This window comes from Fistularia commersonii, chromosome 18, assembly GCF_037954325.1.
Source record: "Fistularia commersonii isolate RoL2024-O1a breed Wild chromosome 18, RoL_Fcom_v1.0, whole genome shotgun sequence".
Classification (NCBI taxonomy): Eukaryota; Metazoa; Chordata; class Actinopteri; order Syngnathiformes; family Fistulariidae; genus Fistularia; species Fistularia commersonii.
Window position 1 is genome coordinate 4,530,327 of NC_141301.1, and position 22,105 is coordinate 4,552,431.

At 40.8% G+C, this 22,105-nt stretch overlaps 1 protein-coding gene across 1 annotated transcript in view; it reads right to left on the reverse strand.

Annotated features, from left to right (window-relative positions):
- Positions 1 to 22,105, reverse strand: part of LOC147224216 (beta-1,3-glucosyltransferase-like) — a 115,265-nt gene that overhangs the window by 42,555 nt on the left and 50,605 nt on the right. The window lies entirely within an intron of this gene.

Here is a 22,105-nt window from a genome sequence, read left to right on the forward strand (position 1 = left end):
ATTGTGACACAGCTCAGTGAAGAATGACATTGGCAGCACAAACAAGTCCGCATAAACCCCGTGGCTCTCACGGCCGTGCACAATCAAAACTAGACTACAGGACCCGGGAGGGGGAGGGAGAAAAAAACAAAAACTGTCATTTTGTCTTTGAGTCTGTACGATTACATTTGACAACTCCTCAACCCCCGTAAGCTGTCCTGCACGTGAAAATTGAAGTATGCCACACCTGGCTGGAATGAGCGTGAGAACCAAAAAAAAATAAAGTTAGGCTCTCGGAGGACTGAGCGCAAAAAAGACGAGGAACGAGTACCCAGGTCCGACGCCAGAAGGCAAACCGTTCTTGAGGGGCAGCTTAGAACATTCAGACTAATGGGATGTGGAGGACGGTTTGCTCGGAGCTCAAATGATTCCCACTTGCTCGAGACATTTTTATTATCTACTTAGGTATTTGTACGTGAGCAGTCAGAAAATAGAGTTATAAATTATGATTGCCGTTACGAAGCTATATGAAATTGCTGAGTCGGTGTAATTCCGGTATTTTGGAACGTAACCGAGTCACAGCCACTGCTGATGGCTCTACAAGCTTCCCCCTGGAATTGCTGCAAAAGCTATAAGGGGGAAAAAAAAAGAGGGGGAAGGGCAATTGCTGACAATGGCAGGATTAGATGGACTACCTCCTCCGCAATTACGCCACCTGAACCCATTCCCCGCCCGGAGTTCAAATATTAGCACTAGGGGTCGGGGGGGTTGATGCGGTTCATCAATACAGTATCCGCGGCAGGTTCATTTAATTCAGGGCCCGTGGGCGTGTCGCCCCTTTACGACGGACATAACAAATATCCCGCTGAACCTTGAGTCTCGTCGGACGATGGGGATTTACTCGCTGAACCTCGGCGCTTCCCCCGCATCCCAACACGCCTGCGCCTCTCAAGAGCCAAGATTAGTGAGCGAATATCGCCGGTGCTGCCTTCGAATGCCCTTCTGAGGAGTTTGTGCTAAATGGTAGACTCGGTAGGTGTACGTGTGCACGCATTTGATGTCACGTAAAGAGCTGCTAGCCTCCCTGTACTGCAAAGGACATCAATAAAAAACAGCTCCGGAGGTACAAAAAAAATCAGATAAACGGTTTGCCAATCCATCATTCCGTAGGAAGTACGTACTCTACGTCTAGGCAAAGGAGAATGAGGGGGTAAAAAAGGAAACTAATTACAGCAGAATTAACTGGCCTCAGCTTTGTGCTAATTGGTTTCGATAAATCAAACAACAAGGAGGGATCGAGGAAAAGGAAGTTTTCACTCCGATGTTCTCTTTTCTTTGGTGAAAATCACCTCTGAGCGCCAGCCCCCCCTAAACTTGGCAATTAATATACTGTAATTTTTGGACTATTGAGGGTATCTGAATATAAGCCATATCCGCTAAATTTGAAAAGAAAAACATCTGTACAAATATAGGCCGTACTTGTCTATAAGCAAATGACCATTTGTAACATATTTACACAGAGGGATTTTTTAAAATTTTTAATTAAATACGTACTATAAATGCTTTTTTTCTGAAAAGTGCCTGTAACGCAGCTGGTTAAAAAAAACATTTAAATCTGAATATAAGATGCAACTGCTAAATTTGAAAAGAAAAAAATCTGTACAAATATAGGCCGTACTTGTCTATTAGCAAATGACCATTCGTAGCATATTTACACATACATTTTTTTTAACTTGTGATTAAATATGTACTGTAAATGCTTTTTTTCTGAAAAGTGCCTGTAATGGAGTTGATTAAAAAAAAAAAATTAAATCTGAAAAGAAGCCGCAGCCGCTAAATTTGAAAAGAAAAAAATCTGTACAAATATAGGCCGCACTTGTCTATAAGCAAATTACCATTTGTGACATATTTACACATGAAGATTTTTTTAACTTTTAATTAAATACGTACCGTAAATGCTTTTTTTCTGAAAAGTGCCTATAACGCAGTTGGTTAAAAAAAACATTTAAATCTGAATATAAGATGCGCCCGCTAAATTCGAAAAGAAAAAAATCTGTACAAATATAGGCCACACTTGTCTAAAAGCAAATGACCATTCGTAACATATATACATACAGATTTTTTTTTTACTTTTAATTAAATATGAACTGTAATTGCTTTTTTTCTGAAAAGTGCCTGTAACACAGTTGGTTAAAATTAAAAAAAAAAAACATATATAGTAGCCTAAGCAAAAGGAGTAGCAAAAAAGGTAGCAAAAGTCATTGATTGCTATATTCCCAAAGTTATCTTCTTCAGAATCACAATCAAACGGCCTCAGAATTCCTCCGTCATCCACTTCCTTAGTCTCTCTTTTGTCGTCGCTCTCAATGTCACTTGTGTGTGTGTTCTGCGGTGTCTATGTATAATTTCATTGGTCTGATTTGGCAAGGCTAAATATTTTGGCAGTATGAAACCCATTGGCCCCTAAAAATCCATAAATTAGCCGCATCATTGTTTAAGCCGCCCTATGCAAGTGTGTGAAAAAAGTAGCGGCTGATAGTCTGGAAATAACTGTATATCCATTGTAAAGGAAGAATTGTTTGTGTGAAAGATGCAGGTTTTTTTTTATGCATTTATTTTTGGTGCAAATATACACACGATTGGATGTGCTCGATAGTTTGGCAGTCGTAAGATCCTCCCGCTTTGTAAATCAGGATGTAGCAGGTTGATATTTAGTGAAACTGACTAAATATAACTCCCAGCGCAGGGACACGGGGCCGATCAAGGCGAAAAGCGAAAATAAATATAGCAGCTGCATTTAGTTTTGTGAAGCAATTATCGTTAGGGTTTAAAACGATGTACACAAAGATTTTTTTGACCACAACGCAATCCTAAGAAACGTTTTTGAAAATCCGATAATCGAGACAGGACTATAATTGATTGCAATATTATACTGACAAGACCTGAAAGGATAAAAAAAATGTTGTTCAAAATGCAATTACTGTTTCATTTATGCTACATTTCATTGACATTTCCCCAGCATTTTTTTCATTTTAGGAGACCTCAGAATGGTCTGTAAAGAATGGTTGACCTTTTTATTTTGTATTCCGCTTGAAAATACCAAGAGTTTATGTCAAAATCCAAACGGACTAAAAGCACATTTGCCACACAACGGCATTAACCTGTAAAGGTCTGAGCTGCAGGCTCATTAACTGCAATGAAAACTCACTTGTTACGGTGTTCTTTTTTGGAGACTTTAAAAAGATACTTCCCTGCGTTCCTATTTTCTCCCGAGCATTTCCATGGTGGTAAATCAACAAAGGCGCTATTTCAAAAACGGCAAACGGTGACCCTTTGCTGACTGCATTTGTTTACCACACCAGACTGTAGGCGGAAGCTGCCCGCGTAATCGTTTCAGTGTTGCATTCGGGTGTTTGCTCCAACAAAGCTCATCTGCACATACCTAGATTAGATTGAGAAAAATGCTTGGCTAGAAAAAACAAAAACAAACATGAATTTAAAGTTAAATTATGGTGTGTGAATGAGTGAATGAATGGTTACATCTCTATAGACTGTAAACTTCCCTATGATCGACTGGTGACCAATCAAGGGTGTCGCTGACTTTGCCAATCACCCAATCACAGCAGGGATAGACTTAAACAGCCCTGTGTTGTATAGAATGAATGAATGAATGAATGAATGATCCTCCTGCTGCCCTTCAAATGTCACTGTTTTGGGACAAAGTACATTTGATTCAAATGATTTCTATTTTCATGGAAACATCTAACACTTACAAGCAAGGGTAAGAGACATTAAAGGTCTGACAGACAAAATTTATGTTTTTCAAGTTAATGAAAGATGAGAACTTTGTCCGTCACTACTTTCCTTTCAACAAATGAGTTATATAGAAAAATTGGACAGGGCGGGAGGTCTTTATGGGAGTCCTCTGATGGTTGAACAGTGAAGGTGCTCCACAGCATCACAGATTTTGGTAAATTTCCTGAAAACTCGGTCAGTTAAAGGATAAAAATATGAAATAAAATCAAGGACAAGAACCTGTGCAGAAAATAAGTGACTTTGGATTCACAGACGGCTGTGTAATCCTCGCATATAAGTGACTGTACTTTTTGCATTATAAGGTGCACGCAAAAGCCTTTAATTTTCTCAAAAAACAACAGTGCGCCTTATAATTCGGTGTGCCTTATATATGGATCAATATTGAGCCGCAAGAGCTCACACAACTACGGGAAGCGGCCGCCGACTCCATTCTCTCCTGTAGAAGAAGTCGCGCAGTGCACGCTGGGATATACGACTGCGCGAAGCTTGCGTTTCCATTTGCATGTGTGGGAAGACCCCAAAACGGCTCCTTTCAAGAGACACGCTTACGACGCAGAGTTTTAATTCAAGGGTATCAGTCACGCAGTAGAACATGGGAATAGAACAGCGGCGACAGAATTCAACATTAACAAATCAATGGTGCGGAAGTGGAGGAAGCAACAAGATGACCTGCGCCGAGTAAAGAAGACTAAACAGAGTTTCCGAGGGAACAAAGTGAGATGACTGAAGTTAGGAAGACAAACTTCAAAAGTGGGTTGTTGAACAGAGAGCAGCAAGTAGAAGTGTTACCGCAGTCACTATTTGACTGAAGGCAACAACGCTAGCTAGCGACATGGACATCAATGAATTTAGAGGAGGTCCTTCTTGGTGCTTTTGTTTTATGAAAAGCTTGATACTGTGTCAAGATGAGTTGGATATACATTCTTTTCGACGAAGGCGGACGCAAATACCGGTAAGAGCTATCAGTATATAACGATACTGTATTGTGAATGCACTAACTTGTTTTGGGAGGGAACAGAGCTGTAAGCACGTTGGTTTGTATTCTATTAAAAAAAGTTTGACTGACTTATCTGACTGTTTTGTTGACATTCCCTTTAACGCAGCTCCATTTAGTGGATGCATAACACAACCCCAGCCGCTACTGTAACTTTTATTCTATGTGCCTTATAATGCGGTGCGCCTTATATATATGATTTTTTTTTTGAATAGGCCTTCCATTGCAGAACTAGAGGTTGCAGAGATGAAGATATTGAGATTCTCTTTGGGAGTGACGAGGATGGATAGGATCAGGAATGAGTCTATCAGAGGGACGGCACATGTTTGATGTTTTGGCGAGAAGGTCAGAGAAGCCAGACTGAGATGGTTCGGTCATGTACAGAGGAGGGATAGAGAATATATTGGTAGACGGATGCTGGAATTGGAGCTGCCAGGCAAGAGGTCTCGAGGAAGACCAAAGAGAAGATTTATGGACGTAGTGAGAGAGGATATGAAGGTAGTTGGTGTGAGAGAGGAAGATACAGAGAATAGGGTTAGACGGAGAAAGTTGACTCGCTGTGGCGACCCCTGACAGGAAAAGCCGAAAGAAGAAGAAGAAGATTCATGAAGGTGCGCCTTATAATCCGGTGCGCCTTATAGTGCGGAAAATTCGGTAGGCCCACTGAGACTTGTCGAGCCGACTGCTGCTTTCCGTCTACTTTTTACAGTTGATTGTTATTTTTGTTTGGTAATAAAAATAAATAAAATACAATCAAACACAATCCTAGTTTTAAAAATGCAAATTTTGCTGGGATTTGCCATTTCTTGTAAGCATTAAGGCTCATGTATTCTCTCGCATTACATGCGTACACAGGTAAGTTTGTTGCATTTGCCAACTTCCCCTGACATCGAGCATAAACAAACCCTGACTAAGGTGCCGTCAGAGTGGTTTTCCGGTTGGCCTCGGATGTTGTTTGACATTGATTGTATTTTCCGGGAAGTACTGGAACACTAGTTGTTGACCTATTATTTTAATAATAGCCAGAATTAATCCTAACAATTCTATTTAATCAAAAAAAGGAGTAGATAAGGAGCGGCGAAGCAGTGCAAAACATCGAGCAAAGCGCCTCTTTTATTGGTTGAGTGAAATTATCCAAGGATGCCTCTTGGACTGAAAATATATCGAATGAAAGAGACTGAATGTTCCCGGGCGGGTGAGGGGGTTGGGGTGAGGGGCTGAAGCCGAAGCCCTGGTCACCTTGGAACAGAACATCGTATTTTTCAAGGGGCTGATTGAACTAGAAAGCATGACTCGTGTTCGTTTACCTCCTCACAGTTGTTCGGTATTCCACAGAGGCCGTTCAATAGAAAGAAAGAAAAAAAACTATCAGCCTTGAAATATATTGGACAAAATGAGACACAAGAGAATTCTGTTTTTGTCTCCGATCAGTTATGGCTCTCAAAGAACGGCGCCCCTCGGTGAAAAACCATCACTGTTTGGGCTACATTTCTTTGGGTATGGACGGTTGCACGCCCTCGCCAGCGCTCTATCCAAGATGGGGCTGATTAGAGAATCGCCGCTAATCGACTAAAACGCGTGTGACATTATAGGGCATTTGTACGAATGCAGGAAGGTGTAAATATCTGCACTAGAATGCAAAGTGTGTGCTCCCGTTGCAGCCTGGCCCTCGGCGTTATCACCTCGCTGACACAAATCAATAGTGACACTTCCTTGGAGCGGGACGGCAGATGTTGCCAAGTGGCAGAGGAGCTGAGAGCGCGCTGACCTCCAGGCACTCCTGCAGCTTTGTTATCTCCATTAGTGTACCGGGGAGGTGTGTGTGTGTGCGTAGTTGCCAGGACTGTCACGGGGATGTTTCATTTCGGAGCACGGTGTCTCGGCCCCTGGGCCTGAGCTAAAAGCGGAGGGTTGGGACCCCTGCCAAGGTCCGCGAAAATGTTCCTTTTGAATCCAAAAACAAGGGCCATTACATAATTATGTACTTCATAAAAATCAATATGCCGTGATTTATTATTCTGGTGACGTACGATCGCTTTTATAACCGAGCGAGACGAATCTGCACCCCTCCACGCCACCACACGGGTCCGAAACAAAGCAAGCAAGAGGCGACCGGGGCATGGGACATATTTAATTCTATGCATTAAACAAATACACCGCAGTTTAGGGGTTGCAGATTGTCAATTTCAGAGGCTCCAAAGTAATTGAACATTTGAAGGAAAAGCAATTTCATGGCCAGACGAGGACCCCCTCCCTCCCACCCTCATTCCTTGTCAAATTAAGCTGATATAAAATGGTCCGTCAGGGTATGCATTCAGGCTTTCGGCTTTCATTGGACGTATCTCCGGCGGTGTCGGCAGTGACACGACGAACCAACAGGTGTATCTGAAATGAGGATGGCTGCAGAGTAAACCCGGGTGCGACAAGGTGGAACAGGTGACAAAAACACCCAAAGCTGATAATGGTTGATCCCGTATCAACTCTTCAAGGCAGGACACAAGTACAAGGAGGGAAAAAAACATGAATTTAAAGCTAAATTATAAATGGTTGTTTCTTTCTACATGGTGTGTGAATGAATGAGTGAATGGTTGCATGTCTATTGATTGTAAACCGCACTATAATGCTCCTGCTGCCCTTCAAATGTCAGTTTAGCCAGTACATTTGATTCTATTCGATATCTTTTTCCATGGAAACATCTAACACTTACAAGCAAAAGTAAGAGACATTAAAGCTCTGAGAGACAAAATTTATCTTTTTCAAGTTAGTAAGACGAGACCTTAGTCCCTCAACCCTTTCCTCTTACCCGAAGTGGGGTAACAGTTACAAACCCAAGCCAAAGTAGTGAAACCAAACAACGCCCGACTGTAAGATTGCCTGATCTGACCTGATTTCAAAAGCGATAACTTTCCTCTGTATCCAATAAAAAAGGGCTTTAGGTCTCAAATAAACTATGCAATAACATTTTGTCACCACAAGGTGAAAGGGAACATTTTAACAAAACTGCTTTGTTGTATTCATTTGAAAGAAAGTCCCTAGCTCTGTGAGGAGTTTGCATGTTTTCCCCATGTCTGTGTGGGTCACCGGACACTGACGCATTAGTCAAACCTTTTTTTGTAATTTTTCATCGAACCCGGAGGGTCATTTTTTCCGACGGACCTGGAGAAGTGACTTCATTTTCAGGTTGCAGCCTCAGAGGAGGAACACAATTTCTAATTTGATACAGAAAGATGTGGAAAATACAAACTCCGCTTTTATTCAGGTTGGGTTTAGATATGAATACAGATATTGATGTAGACATGATGCTTCAGGTTCGTTGAAAAATTATACGAAAGGTTTGTCTAGTGCGGAGAAGCATCAATTTTCGGGTGCAGCATTTGCAAGAGAAAGATGTGGAAAATACAAACTCTGCTTTTTATAGGTTGGGTTTAGATATAAATACGGATGTTGATAATGCTCCGGGTCCATCAAAAAATGCTGAGAAAGGGGCGTCTTATGCCTCTGTTTGTGACGCTAAGCGAACCTTCCCCATTTGTCTGGCTGTTGACGCACTAGGGGTGAAAATGAGAACGAAAAAAGAAACAAAATCCAGCAGTAGGTTCACGTCTCTTTGACTTTTGAATGAGAGGATGAATGGCTGTATGTCTCTATATGTGGCTCTGTGACAGACTGGCAGTCAGTCCATGGTGAACCCTATCTATCAATGACAGCCAATGACAGCAGGGCAGCCATTTGACCCTGAGTGCAGGATGAATGAGACACAAAATAAATGAATGAATGCATCAAAACCTGATGTTTTTGAATTATCTGCTAATAAAGATGAATTAATGAATTAACTTATTATCTTTACTGCTGGAGGTGTGTGTGTGTGTGTGTGTGTGTGTGTAGGGGTCCTCGGCTTAGAGGAGGGGTTCACCCTGGACCGGTCCCCAGTCTATCGCAGGGCCACATAACCGCTCACTCTCATTCACACGTCATATGAAGACAATAGAACAATAGAACTTCGGCTTATGAAATGAATTTGTTCTTTGACTTCGTTCACAAAGTGGAATGCTCAGGAATCAAATCAATGTTTGAAAGTTTTTTTTTCATTTATTACAACACTTACTGTGACATCTGAATGTTCTGCTGCTTCTAAGGTATCTGGCACTGAACTTAAGCAGCAAAGGAAGGTGCCAATCAGGTTAATAAGAGTCATAAAGGGTCATAAAGAGTCAAAATATATGGAAGAACCTATTAGTAGAATTTAATTTGTTCTTTGATTTGTTCGGTTTCGCAAACCGAAATTTTTGTGAACCGAATAAACGTTTCCCATTGAAATCAATGTAAATTCCATTGATCCGTTTTCCATTCCCCAAAAACATACTGTTCTCTTTTGAAACTTTTTTATGAGTTTATTTGTGGCAAAACTACAGAAAAGGGATTTAAAATAATCTTAATTATTGCTGTGTTTCTGGTATTCTTTCTCTTCTTGCCAGCACTTATACTCAGTGTTTCCTTCACTAAATCAGTAGAGCCTTCTTGCATATGAGACCCTTGCTAACGCTAATTCCAGCAAGCTGTCTTTCATTAATCCAAGCCAACAATCACTTTGCTTCGCTAACGTAGTCGCCCCTTTAGCCACATCAGCCATCTTTAGTATTTGTTCTTCAGGATTGTACAGACAGTTGACCTAACTACGTTATAGTGCTTGGCGAGCTCTGTAACATGAACGCAGCACTCATGTTAGGCTATTATTTACTTCTTCATATCGACTGAATTTCTTAACTTCTTCTTAGCACTGCCAACACTAGCACTTTTAACCCTTGTGGGGGCCATAATGAGGGCTAACTCACTTAAAAAAATTACAAAAAAGCAATATAAGAATAAGAATAAGAATAAGAATAAGAGAAGAACAACTTTATTTATCCTGAGGGAAATTGTTGTGCCTGAGTTTCAAGTAAAACATAACAATAATAAATAATAGTAAGAAATTGTATAAACAGTAAAAAAAAGGGGGGAGAATAAGAATAAGAAATACAAATAAAACTATAAAGTGTCAAAGTCAAGGCTATAAAGTGTTTTAAGGTCTTAAGTACAAAGATTTTGAGATTCCCTGCGGTTGAAGGAAGAGGAAAAATATAACAAGAGAACACAACGCTGAACGATGTAAACAACATGGTGCAGCATGAATAGCTGCTGCTACGCTGCAATGCTACAATGCTACAACGCTACAGTGCAGAAAGCCTGTGAATTTGGTTAGTTGTGTGTTCGCGCACCCAGGCTTGTTCGCAGTGTTGATTCAAAATTTGATTGAAAAACTCGTTCATAGGCCGATGTGTTGGAAATCTTGGGTGTTCATAAGCCAAGGTTCTTCTGTGCAAGCGTTCACTCTGTCATTCACACATCTGGACACTACAGGCTCTGCGATTAATTTGTAAGGTGGTCGTGTTTGAGCTTGGGAAGGAGACCGAAGAACCTTGAAGCAAACCATGGGGAGAATATGTCCACTCCATACAGCAAGGCCCCCTGAGGGAATCAAACCAGGGACCTTCTTGCTGAACCAATAACCCCTTTACCACTGTATCAATGAATACACAGCAGAAAAATAACAAGAAATGACATTGTTGCTTTTTAAGTAGGCGGGATCTGTTTGTGAACAATGAGATTGTATTGACGGATCCAATTACCGGCACCTTCGCTTTAAAAAAAAAAAAGGCCTTTCTTGATACTAGTCGAGGCAACTGGACTTGAATTTCTTCACTTGAAGACTTTTAACCCCACATCCGAGAGGCTTCTTCAGTTCTAATGACCTGTGGGGAGTTTCCAAATATAATTGCCAGGGTTTTGGGTGGGTCTAGGTTATGGTGGCTTGTTATGTAAATTGCAAAACAAGTTATTTACATAAAAAGTCATCCACGTCTTCAAGATTCCACAAAAAAATTTCGACAAGAATTCACCTAGGATGAGTGAGAACCCCCACAAACACCCTTTCTTGATAATTAGTTTTGTAATATTTTGTTGCATTATGCTGTAGCCTTCCTTTCTGACTGACAACTGATATTATATTGCTGACAACCAAAACATTAGTTTGCGTCTGTAATGTAAGCTTTTATTTATTTATTTTTCTATGCGTCGGCCCTGATCGGTTGAAATATTGCTTCTGCTCTGAAGTCAATAAAATACTGGGAGCTGCATGTCAGCGCGCTGAAATCCATCCTCGTCTGCCTCATCCATCTGCCTCAAAATTGCAGTCCGCGCCGATACGAGCGACGGACAAAAACAAGCCGAGAACATTGCATGGGATGTAGTTTTTAACTCTGTTCGGGACTATTTGAACGTCGAAACGCAGAGGAAGCCGCAAAGCAAGGGCCTAACCGTGGGGACAGAAGGACAGAATGTTTGTACATTGTAGTGAATGACAGATTGAAATGTTTGGCTCCATATGAATGAGTGAGTGAACGGTTGTATCATGGGCGGTTTGTTCATTAGGGATCCAGGGCGATGCATCACCAAAGCGTCGAAAATGAGGGAAAAATCACATTCACATTTTTAAAAAATCACATTCTACCCCCGTAACAGCACTTCTGACCACTGTAGCTGCCTCTGTATGTAATGTCCCATCAGCGTGCAGTGTCGCTCTGTGGGGAACCGACCCTTTTTGGGACGATTTTCAGTCAGATTAAAATTACCCCGAGTTCTTCCCTATACTTTCTTGTGATTTTTTGTTTTTCTTTTTTTTTTCAAAAACACAAACACTTAAATTCATTCCCATTGGGTTCAAGGAGGGCTTGCGCGTACATGCTTTCGTATTTACGTAACCTGCTCAGGCCAAGGAAGGACATCACAACAGTCGTCCCTTGCCATATCGCGTTTCACCTTTTGTAATGATTTTATATTGCAGATATGTAGTATAAATGTATTTTTATGTATTTATTATTTTTATGGCAAAATAAGCATTTTCTAGGGTGGCAACCAACCAGAGCATGGCGTTCTGTATCCTGAGTTCTGAAGGCTCAGAAACAGTAGCATCATTCTCTGCATCTTCTGGGCATAGCATGTATTTAGCATCTTGCCTCGTACATTTCACATTGACATGCAATGGCTGCTCATGGTGTTACTCTGCAGATTTGTGTGAATTATACAGGAAATGTTTACAAGTGTCGGAAGGTAAAAAAGAGTGTGAGAAAGGTTAATAAGAGTGTGGCGAGGATAAAGTTCCATCTATCCAACCATCTTCTGCTGCTTATCATAAAGTTTTAAAATATATATAAATAATAATGTGGTCGCTACTTTCTGGATTTTCATTTCTAGCGGCTGGTTCACCTGCAATAAAAGAGGGACCATAAGTGATGATTCTAGATGTAACTTCCAGGTAGCTTAGCTAGCTAGAGGGAACATCTTTGTGTTTATCTCACCACCCACTAGTAACCAGTGGATGGTCACCTTTTTAGTCACCTGTTAATTAACCAAATTCAGGGGTAACCCTAACCAGTCATAATATTGTCAGAAGCTGCCACTGGGTTGTACATCTCAATGTATGACTGTACGTCTCAATCAGGGGGCTCAAAACATGTGGACAATATTTTTGTGCCCTTGGGCCGAAGGCAACGCCTCACCAAAAAGGTGTGCGTGAGAAAAACATGTGGGCCGCACTAAGACTGGGCTCCGAGGTCTAGTAGGAGGCCACAAAATATGTCTCTATATGCCGTTTCATACACCAGGATATCAGGAAGCTGAACTCTCCCACTCTCTCCATTCTGCCCCTACTAGACAAAAACAAAAACACTGGACTCTGACAACATAATGCGCTATTTTGCACTTTGCACTATTGCCATTCTTACATAGTTATACTAGAATTAATCATGCTGCTACTGTATTACATACCATATACTGCCTTTTTTTCATAGCTTTGAATCCACTATTACTTATTGACTCGTTTTGAAATAAACTGCATAGATAACTCTGCTGCTACTCTCTATTCAAATTCAAATGACATTTCAGGTTTTTATGCTGTTTAATCTCCAACACTCTTTATCAGTAGAGTTGTATCTGTGCGCACTTTATACTCTATAGTTTGTTTGTTTGTTTATTGTGCACTTTTCCGTTAATGCGCAATGTATTATCATTATAATGTTAATCTGATGTCACCTGAGTGCGGGGTAAGCAGAATAGATAATGAACGAATGACTGAGTGAATGAACACGATATTCCGGCAATGTTTATGTTCTAAGAGAAGACAAATGTTCTTTTTGAGGTGTCAAAAATGTTGAAAGCACAACATCTATTTTATATTGTCTTCTGGATTCCTCATCGGGCTTAAATAGTATCAGCCATCTAGTCGAGGTCCAAGATCACAGATCAAAAACATTTTTTTTTGCACACATTCATTTCCTATATAAATTTGCCTGTGATAATAATTGATAATATATGATAATAGATAATATATGACCGTGTCGTCCTATAATCAAAGGAAAAAATTGCACCATAAAGCTCCGTGAGGTGAGGATAAACACATGGGGGGGGCGTTATTAATTTCGACAAAATTCAGAATAAAACAAAAAGAACGGAAGAAAGATCAATAATTCAATTTCAATGAAAAACATCTGCGGGGAGGCCGAAGGGATTGGATTCTGCAAATGGGGCCATTAGAAGGTTGCGAGAACAATGAAACTGTCACGACTGATCCGGAGCTCTTCATCGCCAGCGAATAATCAGAGATGGCACAGGATGCGTACGACTCATTTCCATAACCGGCGAGCGGCGACTCCCTCGCCGGCTGGTGATTGTGCCGGTGCAAAACCCGCTACACTCCGCTGACTTACATCATTGGACACCCGAAAAACTCTCCCCACAAACCCCCCCGTCTCCAAACCGGTCCATCCGAGAGGCGCCCTGAGAGAATTGGGTTTCCCGACCAAGCAAACCGTGACCGGGACAGTGCGGGGATTTAATAGCCAATCTCGACGCATCTGTTGGTATTCAAATACCGGGGCCAAAATTCAATATTGCTAACCGTCGGGGGCGCTGAGAGTCGGATTCAGACGTTTATAAATAACTCACTTTCCTTATAGGCAATCATCCCGTCTGGCCACGGGACGTGGGAATGATTTTCGATCAGAATTCCTCTCATATTAATTAAGGCTTTTAATTGCCTTGCCAGAGAGTCAATAGAGAGAATGGTGAATTTAACTCTCAGCTTCCTGCGGAAAAGGTCAATGTCGTAAATACTTTCCTGATATCGGTGTGGGGATGTGAGCGTGTTTGCACAGTGGCGGCGCGGGGGGGGGGGGGGGGGGGGGGTTGGGGTGGCGGAGGAGCTTGGCTCTGCATGAGGCGTTCTACCCATAGATGGACAGTTGTATCAAGTAAATATATTGTAATTTAACTACTGTATTTTTTGGACTATATGTCGCTCCGGATTATAAGTCGCACCAGCCAAAAATGCATAATAAAGAACGCAAAAAACATATATTAGTCGCACTGGAGTATAAGTCGCATTTTTTGGGGGAAATCTATTTGATAAAATCCAACAGCAAGAATAGATATTTTATCTTGAAAGGCAATTTAAAATAAACATAGAATAGAGAACAACAGGCTGAATAAGTATAGCCTAGTATAGCGTATATAAACAACAAACTGAGAGCGTGCCTGGTAGGCTATGTTAACGTAACATATTACGGTAAGAGTCATTCAAATAACGTATAGCATATAGCATATGCTACAACTAAACAATTGGTCTCACTCTTATTCACGAAATCCAACGAAATCTTCCTCCTCTGTGTCACTTCTGCACAACTCCGCCAACTCCGAAGGTAGTCAATGCGCCGCTTCGTCTTCTACCGGTACATCGCTTACGTCAGAGTGATCGTCACTTGCAGTTCCAATTACCGGTAACACCAGGAGGGTCCTCCCGCAAAGTCATTTCTATTCATCTCCTTGGCAGACGCAACTGTACTGTTGACAGACCTCTCCTGACAGCACCTTGTTCAAGCACCCATGAGTGAGCTGGTTCCTCTAGCCATGGCCAGCTAGCTTTTAGCCCGTGACTAGCTTTTAGCCCGCGATTAGCTTTTTTAGTTTTCTTCATTTCAGTAAGGGTAACATCCGCTTTTCGCCAGTCCCTTACAAGTTTCTTACTAATTTCAAACTTTCTTTCTGCTGCTCGATTGCCGTTTTCGGCTGCATATTTCACTATTTCACTACTACGTCAAACTCATTGTCTTCCTTCAAAAATAACCTCAAGACCCACCTCTTCCAAACCACCTACAACACCTACAGCTCTTCCCATTAACAATGTTTATGTTCTATGTTTTTCTGTCGTCAACTTGTAAAGCGTCTTTGTGTACCGTGAAAAGCGCTATACAAATCGTATGTATTATTATTATTACTTCCAGCTTGTAACCTGCAGAATATGATTTTCTTTTCGGTGCCATTTTTGTTCAGCCCTTCTCAGTTGTTTTTATAAGTTAGCGCGAATGTTGAAATGATCAATTTTCATTGGTACAGAAGTCACTTGTAGCATCTTTTTTCACAACGCACTTCTGCCATGACCCGCCCCTGCTGAATTTTGATTGGTTGGCGTGTGTGAGTGTCGATCGCTGTTATACTAAAGACACACACGCAGACACACACACATCAGAGCAAGAGAACTCAATAATTTCACACATAAGTCGCTCCAGAGTATAAGTTGCACCCCCGGCCAAACTATGAAAAAAACTGCGACCTATAGTCCGAAAAATACGGTATAATATCCAAATATAACAACATCTGCAAAGCGGATTTTGATGAATTTTCACATTATTTAGAATAGTTTTCTCAACCCCAACATAGTCCCAGAATAGCTTTTTTTGCACTACATTCCGTTTCCACCCAAAAAAAGGTTTGAGGATTGAGATACTATTCAATTATAGTAATTATTGGGATTGTGACGAAATTCATAATTCAGTCCAGACCCTGTTTTTAACATCAGAGTTCATTGTCCTTTTTTTTGGTTAAGTCATTTACTCATTCATGATCTGTACTGCTTATCCTGGGTGGTGGGAGGGAGGGCGAACGCCGGACCGGTCGCCAGTCGATCTCACAGCTCAAAATGAAACAAATTCAGCGACGTGGCATGAAACTGTGAACTTCTGCCTACTGACTCATCCGTGGCTGAAGGCGTGTATGAAGAGCGCGGCTGAACATCTCAGCCTGCAGGATTACTTCGGCAGTGTCACGCTGTCTGGGATCAGTCAAATTTACCATTTAATACCAAAACTATGTGAACCAGGCTGTGGTGAAATGCCCGATGGTCGTGAAATAACATGTTAAGAACATGTTATGACGTGTCAGTTATGAACTAACACTTAAGATCCTTGGCATAAACTCTAAAAAAATAGATCAATCACATAAACACCTTCTCATATGCTTTACTGTAACCCATGACAGTGTGGAAATACGAAGTTCATATCAGAAGTTTGCTTGTTTGTTTCTTTGCTGCAAAGGCGATTTTGTCATTTAGATTTTCCTCATAGCTCATAAAAGAGGGGTCAAGGGGGGGACGATAAATTCTGCAGGCCGGCAGTTTAACACACCTCCTTCAACATGAAATATTCAGAAACTAATGGCAGATCGTCCAGAGAGACACCATGATTTGGGGCAACGCTTGTCAACGGGTGCAATATTACATTTTGACTTACACACAGGTGTGGGACACGAAACTAAACCACCGGGGACTGGAATTGTTTTGAACGCATGCTCCTTCGGTTTGGGAATTCAATTTTGTAATATAAAATATTCATTTATAATCAGTGTCTAGACCGAGGGTGGGAGGGCAGTGCAGTGGTTGGCGCTTGTGCGTCACAGCTAGAAGGTCCCTGTTTGGATCCTGAAGGGGAAACTTTCTGTCATAAAACATGCTGCAGGTTGATTGACCACCCTAAATTGCCAAAAAGTGTGAAATAGAATAGCCTCAAAATTACAAAATGATGGTGGGTTTTATTTGTTTCTATATGGCATGTGAAAGGTTGTATGTCTCCATATGACATGAATGAGAGAATGATTGTACAATAATAATAATAACAATAAAAATACATTTAATTAAGTTGCCTTACTCGACACTCAATAAGACCGTCCAGACATATACAAAAATTTCAGTTTGCATGTTCCGTGTCTGCGTGGGTTTTCTCTGGGTTCTCCCACAGTCTAAAAACATGCAGCAGGTCAATTGGAAAAAAATGGGAAAAATTGCTGGATGGATAATAATGATAATAATATTACATTTTATTTAAGGTGCCTTACTCGACGCTCAAGGACACCGTCCAGACATATAGAAAAAAAATCAGATTTAAAAGAAACAATGAAAATAAAAACAATAAAAGCAACAAACTGGTAATAAAATAAAATAGATATATATGTATACACACACACACACATACACATGTATGTCTATATAGGTATATGTACTTTTTTATTTTGACTGATTGACAAGCGACCGGTCCAATGAGAATTGGGATAGGCTCCAGCAGCCCCGCGTAGTACGGAGAATGAATGAATGAATGAATTAATGAAAGTTTAGACAGGGGTTGGTTTCATGGTTAATTGTGACGGGCAAGTTGGCTGGCATTGCTGAACAGCTGCAGAGCGAGAAAAAAAAAGGCAACTAAAGAAGAAAAGAAGACAATAACACTGAGGGGAAGCTATTGATGGGCGAGGAGAATTCTGTCAACATCTTGTGAACTTTGTGCCTCGGTGGAGATTCAATGCATCTCTAGCGCAGCCTGAAGAGGCCGTTCTGAGTCACTGCCCAAATATAATTTCTCATAAACCGTAGGGGGGAAGAACGGTACTGCTTGATTTTTTCGTTTTTTTCCGGCTATAAAGCGAAACTTTCCTTTATCTAAATTTACAGAGATGAAAACATCGGCACGGCCAATCGCCAATCTGCATAGAATCTGACACGCAGACACCGACCGGAAAATTCATCACATAATGAGTTTTAACCGCTATAAAAAAAAGGAAAACATTTTAATTGGCCAGCGATTGAATTGCCATATCGTCCTGTGTCACCGTTTTTATATTTTATGTCTCCTCCCGGGCTGACCCAACAGGCGTTAGTTATTCAACTCGGGCATTTCTGGAGCGAATGGCTCGTCCTCACGTTAAAAACCCCCCTAACGAGATAACTGGCTATAATTGGCTCGGTGGGGGGGCTAAAGCTGCTGGGGATCACAGTGAGGACCGAAAGGCCGCCCAGAACCGTAAACGAAGAGAAAATGGGCAATTTTCACGCTCCCTGTTTTACATATCAACTGTCTAATTTAAAAAAAAAACAAACAAAACAACACAAAATTGCACACTTCCATGCTGCGACCCAAACCCCAGACGGCGTGTGTGGGACTGACGGATCATGATTTTTTTTTTTTTTTGTTTTTGTTTTCCAGCTGCCGCAGAGCACGTCCGCCTGGATGACATCCAGATTGAAAGATCCTCTAATATCATCACAGTGTGCTGTTTCAGGAACATTATGGCTTCTCATAAATGCATTACGCTGCAATATATGCAATGGGAAGGACGGCGACGTGCAAACCCATGTGAAGTTCAAGCGTACCGTCTTAACTCACACGAGGCCTAACCTTTGAAAAGCATTTGTAAAATGTATATGTGAAAATCATTTTCCGTGCAATGCCACAATAGTTAATTATCTCCCTAAATACTGTAGATCAATGTAAATGCATTTCCATCTGTTTCTGTGCGCCCCCGAATGAATTCAAAATATCATTATAAAAAAAAGTTTGCATTGAACATCAACGGGGACTGAAAGGGCTATTCCATATTTTTTGCTGAAAATACGCCGAGCGGACAGTGTCGGCATTAGTGCCGAAACAATACGATTCTTAGTTTTCCCTCATTCGTCTTTTGAATCCAGCCACATAATGTTCTCTGCAGGCGAGTTTAGCCTCGCTGGTGTGACAAAGAGAATTACTTTTGGCGGCTCCAGATAGCGTGGCAATTTCTCAGATAGCTGTCTATTTCCTCTGTGTGCCGGGGTTCCAAATGAGAGCATTATGAAGTTGCTTTTGTGTGCTTTTGCATCGGCGTTGACCCAGTTGATTGAACAACAGGCAGAGGTCCAAAAAACCCGGGCTCACAACTCCTTTCCACGTTCCCAAAAATCACCCTCAGAAGCTGATTGTATGAGCTCTGTGAAGCATGAGATTTTTTTATTTGCGCTGCTTATGAAATTCCTGGTAGCCGTTAAATCGAGATGAGACTATATTCTCAAAAAAAAAAAAAAAAAAAAATTGTTCATAGGAACTGGCAGTAGCAGATCGTGATTGATTGTTCTCTGTGAATGATAACATAAATGATGATTTATTGTGAACTCTCTCGACCGTCAAACACGCAAAAATATCCAATTAACAGCTCGTCCCACTTAACGCCGCTTGGGGAAAACAAAGAGAATTGCGAAACCTGCCATTCATATTAATGAAAAGAAATATATAATAAGATTTTGAAACATGGTTTCATCAAAACTCTGAATTATTTAATAGCCTGTGTGCAAACTGAAGTGTTTCGTAATGCTGTCTGGGGTTATAAATTTCGAGATCAAGTTTATATCACGGTTGCACAGTGGAGGTCCCTACAGGAGGGCCTTTCAGTGAAGACTTTGCATGTTCTCTCCATGTTCTACCTCAGTCCAAAAATCCAAAGATAATAAACAGAAAACCTAAATTTCCCAGCTGAGTGAATGAATGCATGAACAGCCCATATCTCGCCAAGGCTAGTATAAGCAATATACTGTAGGTAATGAATAAATAAATGGACGAATTAAGTTAAGATGGTCCATAATTGTGGAAAACATATATTACTGTAAATAACCTTTACTTTAAATTCACTTAAAAATAAATAGATAAAAAAGTAATGTGTCTGAAGGAATTAGCAGAGAGCTCAGTGATAGCAGAAATGAAAAATATATTACTTATTCATTTGTTTTTTCAGTTTTTTTTTTGACTAACTTCTTCGAGAGGCGGTTGAAGTGATAATGTAATTTGAGGCGAAGTTGGTCTGGAATGTTAATTGCTTTTTTTCTATTTGTGAAAAAAATGCAGATTTGGAAACAAAACAGCCTCTTTAAAAAAAGTACTCCAATTGTGATCTGCGTCAATGATTACAATCCACTTATGGGAAATAAACCCGGTCAGTGCCCTGAAAGCGACCCTTGTCCGGAATTAAATTTTTACATTTGTTTTTAATACTTTGAAAATGCACTGTCTGGTCGAGGCAGACGGCCACCCATCATACGGGACACCAAACATCCCAAAATACCAATGGATCTTGAGATATTCTAGAGAGCTGTGTTCAAAAGTTAATGTGTTGTAAATATAACATTCGCAAGATGATTAAAAATAATGAGGGTGAGTTTTTACATCTGCCTACTTTCTTTCAGTGATCCAACTTACTTACGCTGAGCGGGACTGTTGTAATTATTATGTTTCTGCAGCTCGATATAAGAGGAAACAATAACTGAGGCCTGCGCAAGGAAGGAGGTCAGAGGTTGTTAAAGCTGATGGATGCAAGTGGCGTTTACATTTAGCGATCGGCGGCGAGGAGGGTACAGACACCAAAAAAAAAAAAAAAGAATAATAGTTACTTGGCCACAACTGGGAATAAAGAGAAAATAAATGGAATAAATTGAATTTCGAAGTGGGACAGAGAAAACAGAGGGGAAGAAAAATAGAATTGTGCAAAGAAACGGAACTAAAAAGAGAACGCTAAGCAGAAAGGAATGTCCGACAAAACCCAAACGCAAGGAGGCACAGAGTTCAGCGTAGGGGGTGAAAACCCTGCCAACAAGCTGGACTGATGCGGACCGACAAAGCGGCACAGGTCAACGATGTTAGGGCAGGAAGTAAAAACAGTACAAGGGAGGGCCCACGAAGTGCAGTTAAACGCACAAAGAAAAGACCAATTAATTGACGAAAGGTCATAATGACATTTTCACATCAGTAAGAAATATGCATGTCACGTGTCGCTGTTTCGTAGATTTATTTTTCTTCTAATTTTATACACGTCCATCTGCTATACCACGGGGTTCTTACGCTATAAATGTAATTTTATATAAAAATTGTTCTATCATTTTTTAGATAACATGCACATTTTCCTCGGGAGGCGACCAATCAGAGCGTGGTGTTCTGTATTCTGGGATCTGAATCATTCGCTGCATCTCCTGTGAACAGGATGCATTCGGCGTCTCGCTTTGTCCATTTCACATCGACATGCATACGCTACTTGGTCTTACACTGTCGTGTCTTATTTGTGTGAATTATCTGTGAAGGTTTTTTAATTTGTTTCAACCCTTACTATGACGCCCGAACGTTCTGCAGCTTCTAAAGTATCAGGCACTGAAACCAAGTGCCAAAGGAAGATGGTAACCGGGTTAATAAAAGTGTGTGGAGGGTCATAAAGCTTTAAAATATACAGTCAAACCTCAATTTATAAATTTAATTTGTTCTTTGACTCTGTTCACAAACCAAAACCGAATCACGTTTCCCATTGAAATCAATGTAATCCCCACTGATCCGTTCTCCAGCCCCAAAAACATACTGTGCTTTTTTTGAAACTTTTTTTCTGGGTTTATTTGTGGCAAAAATACAAGAAAGAATTACAGATAACCGTAATTATTAATGTGTTTCTGGTGTTCTTTCTCTTCTTGCCGGCACTGGTACTCAGCGTTTCCTTCACTAAATAAGCAAAAGTAAAGCTTTCTCGCAAATTTGACCACAATCTCCAATAAGCTGTCTTTCATTAATCCAAACCAACAATAACTTTGTTTTGCTAACATAGTCGCTCCTTGAGCTCCTTTGTTCTTCAGGATTGTACAGATGGTTAACGTAGCCATGTCGTAGTGCTTGACGAAATTTGTAACACGAACACCAGGCTCACGTTTAGCTATTATTTCCTTCTTCAGATCAACTGAAATTGACTAACTTCATCTTAGCACCACTATCACTTTTTCAACTTTTTTGGGGAGCCATAATGAAGGCTATGAAGCGTTATAACAGGTGAATGATGTAAACATTGTGGATTAGCACACCCAACTGTCGCTATGCTAAAACACTACAACGTGGAAAGCCTGCGACTTTGCTTGTTCGCAGGTAGATTCAAAATTTGATCGAAAATTCTATTTTTAGGGCCGATTTTTTCGTCATGAGGGGCGTTCATCAGCCAAAGTTCTACTGTACGTGAATAGAAATATAGAAATATGCCCGCTACTTTGCAGATTTTCCTTCATTGCGGCTGGTTCTGGAACGTAACCCCCGCGATAAACGAGGGATTACTGTACAGGGATTACCGTAC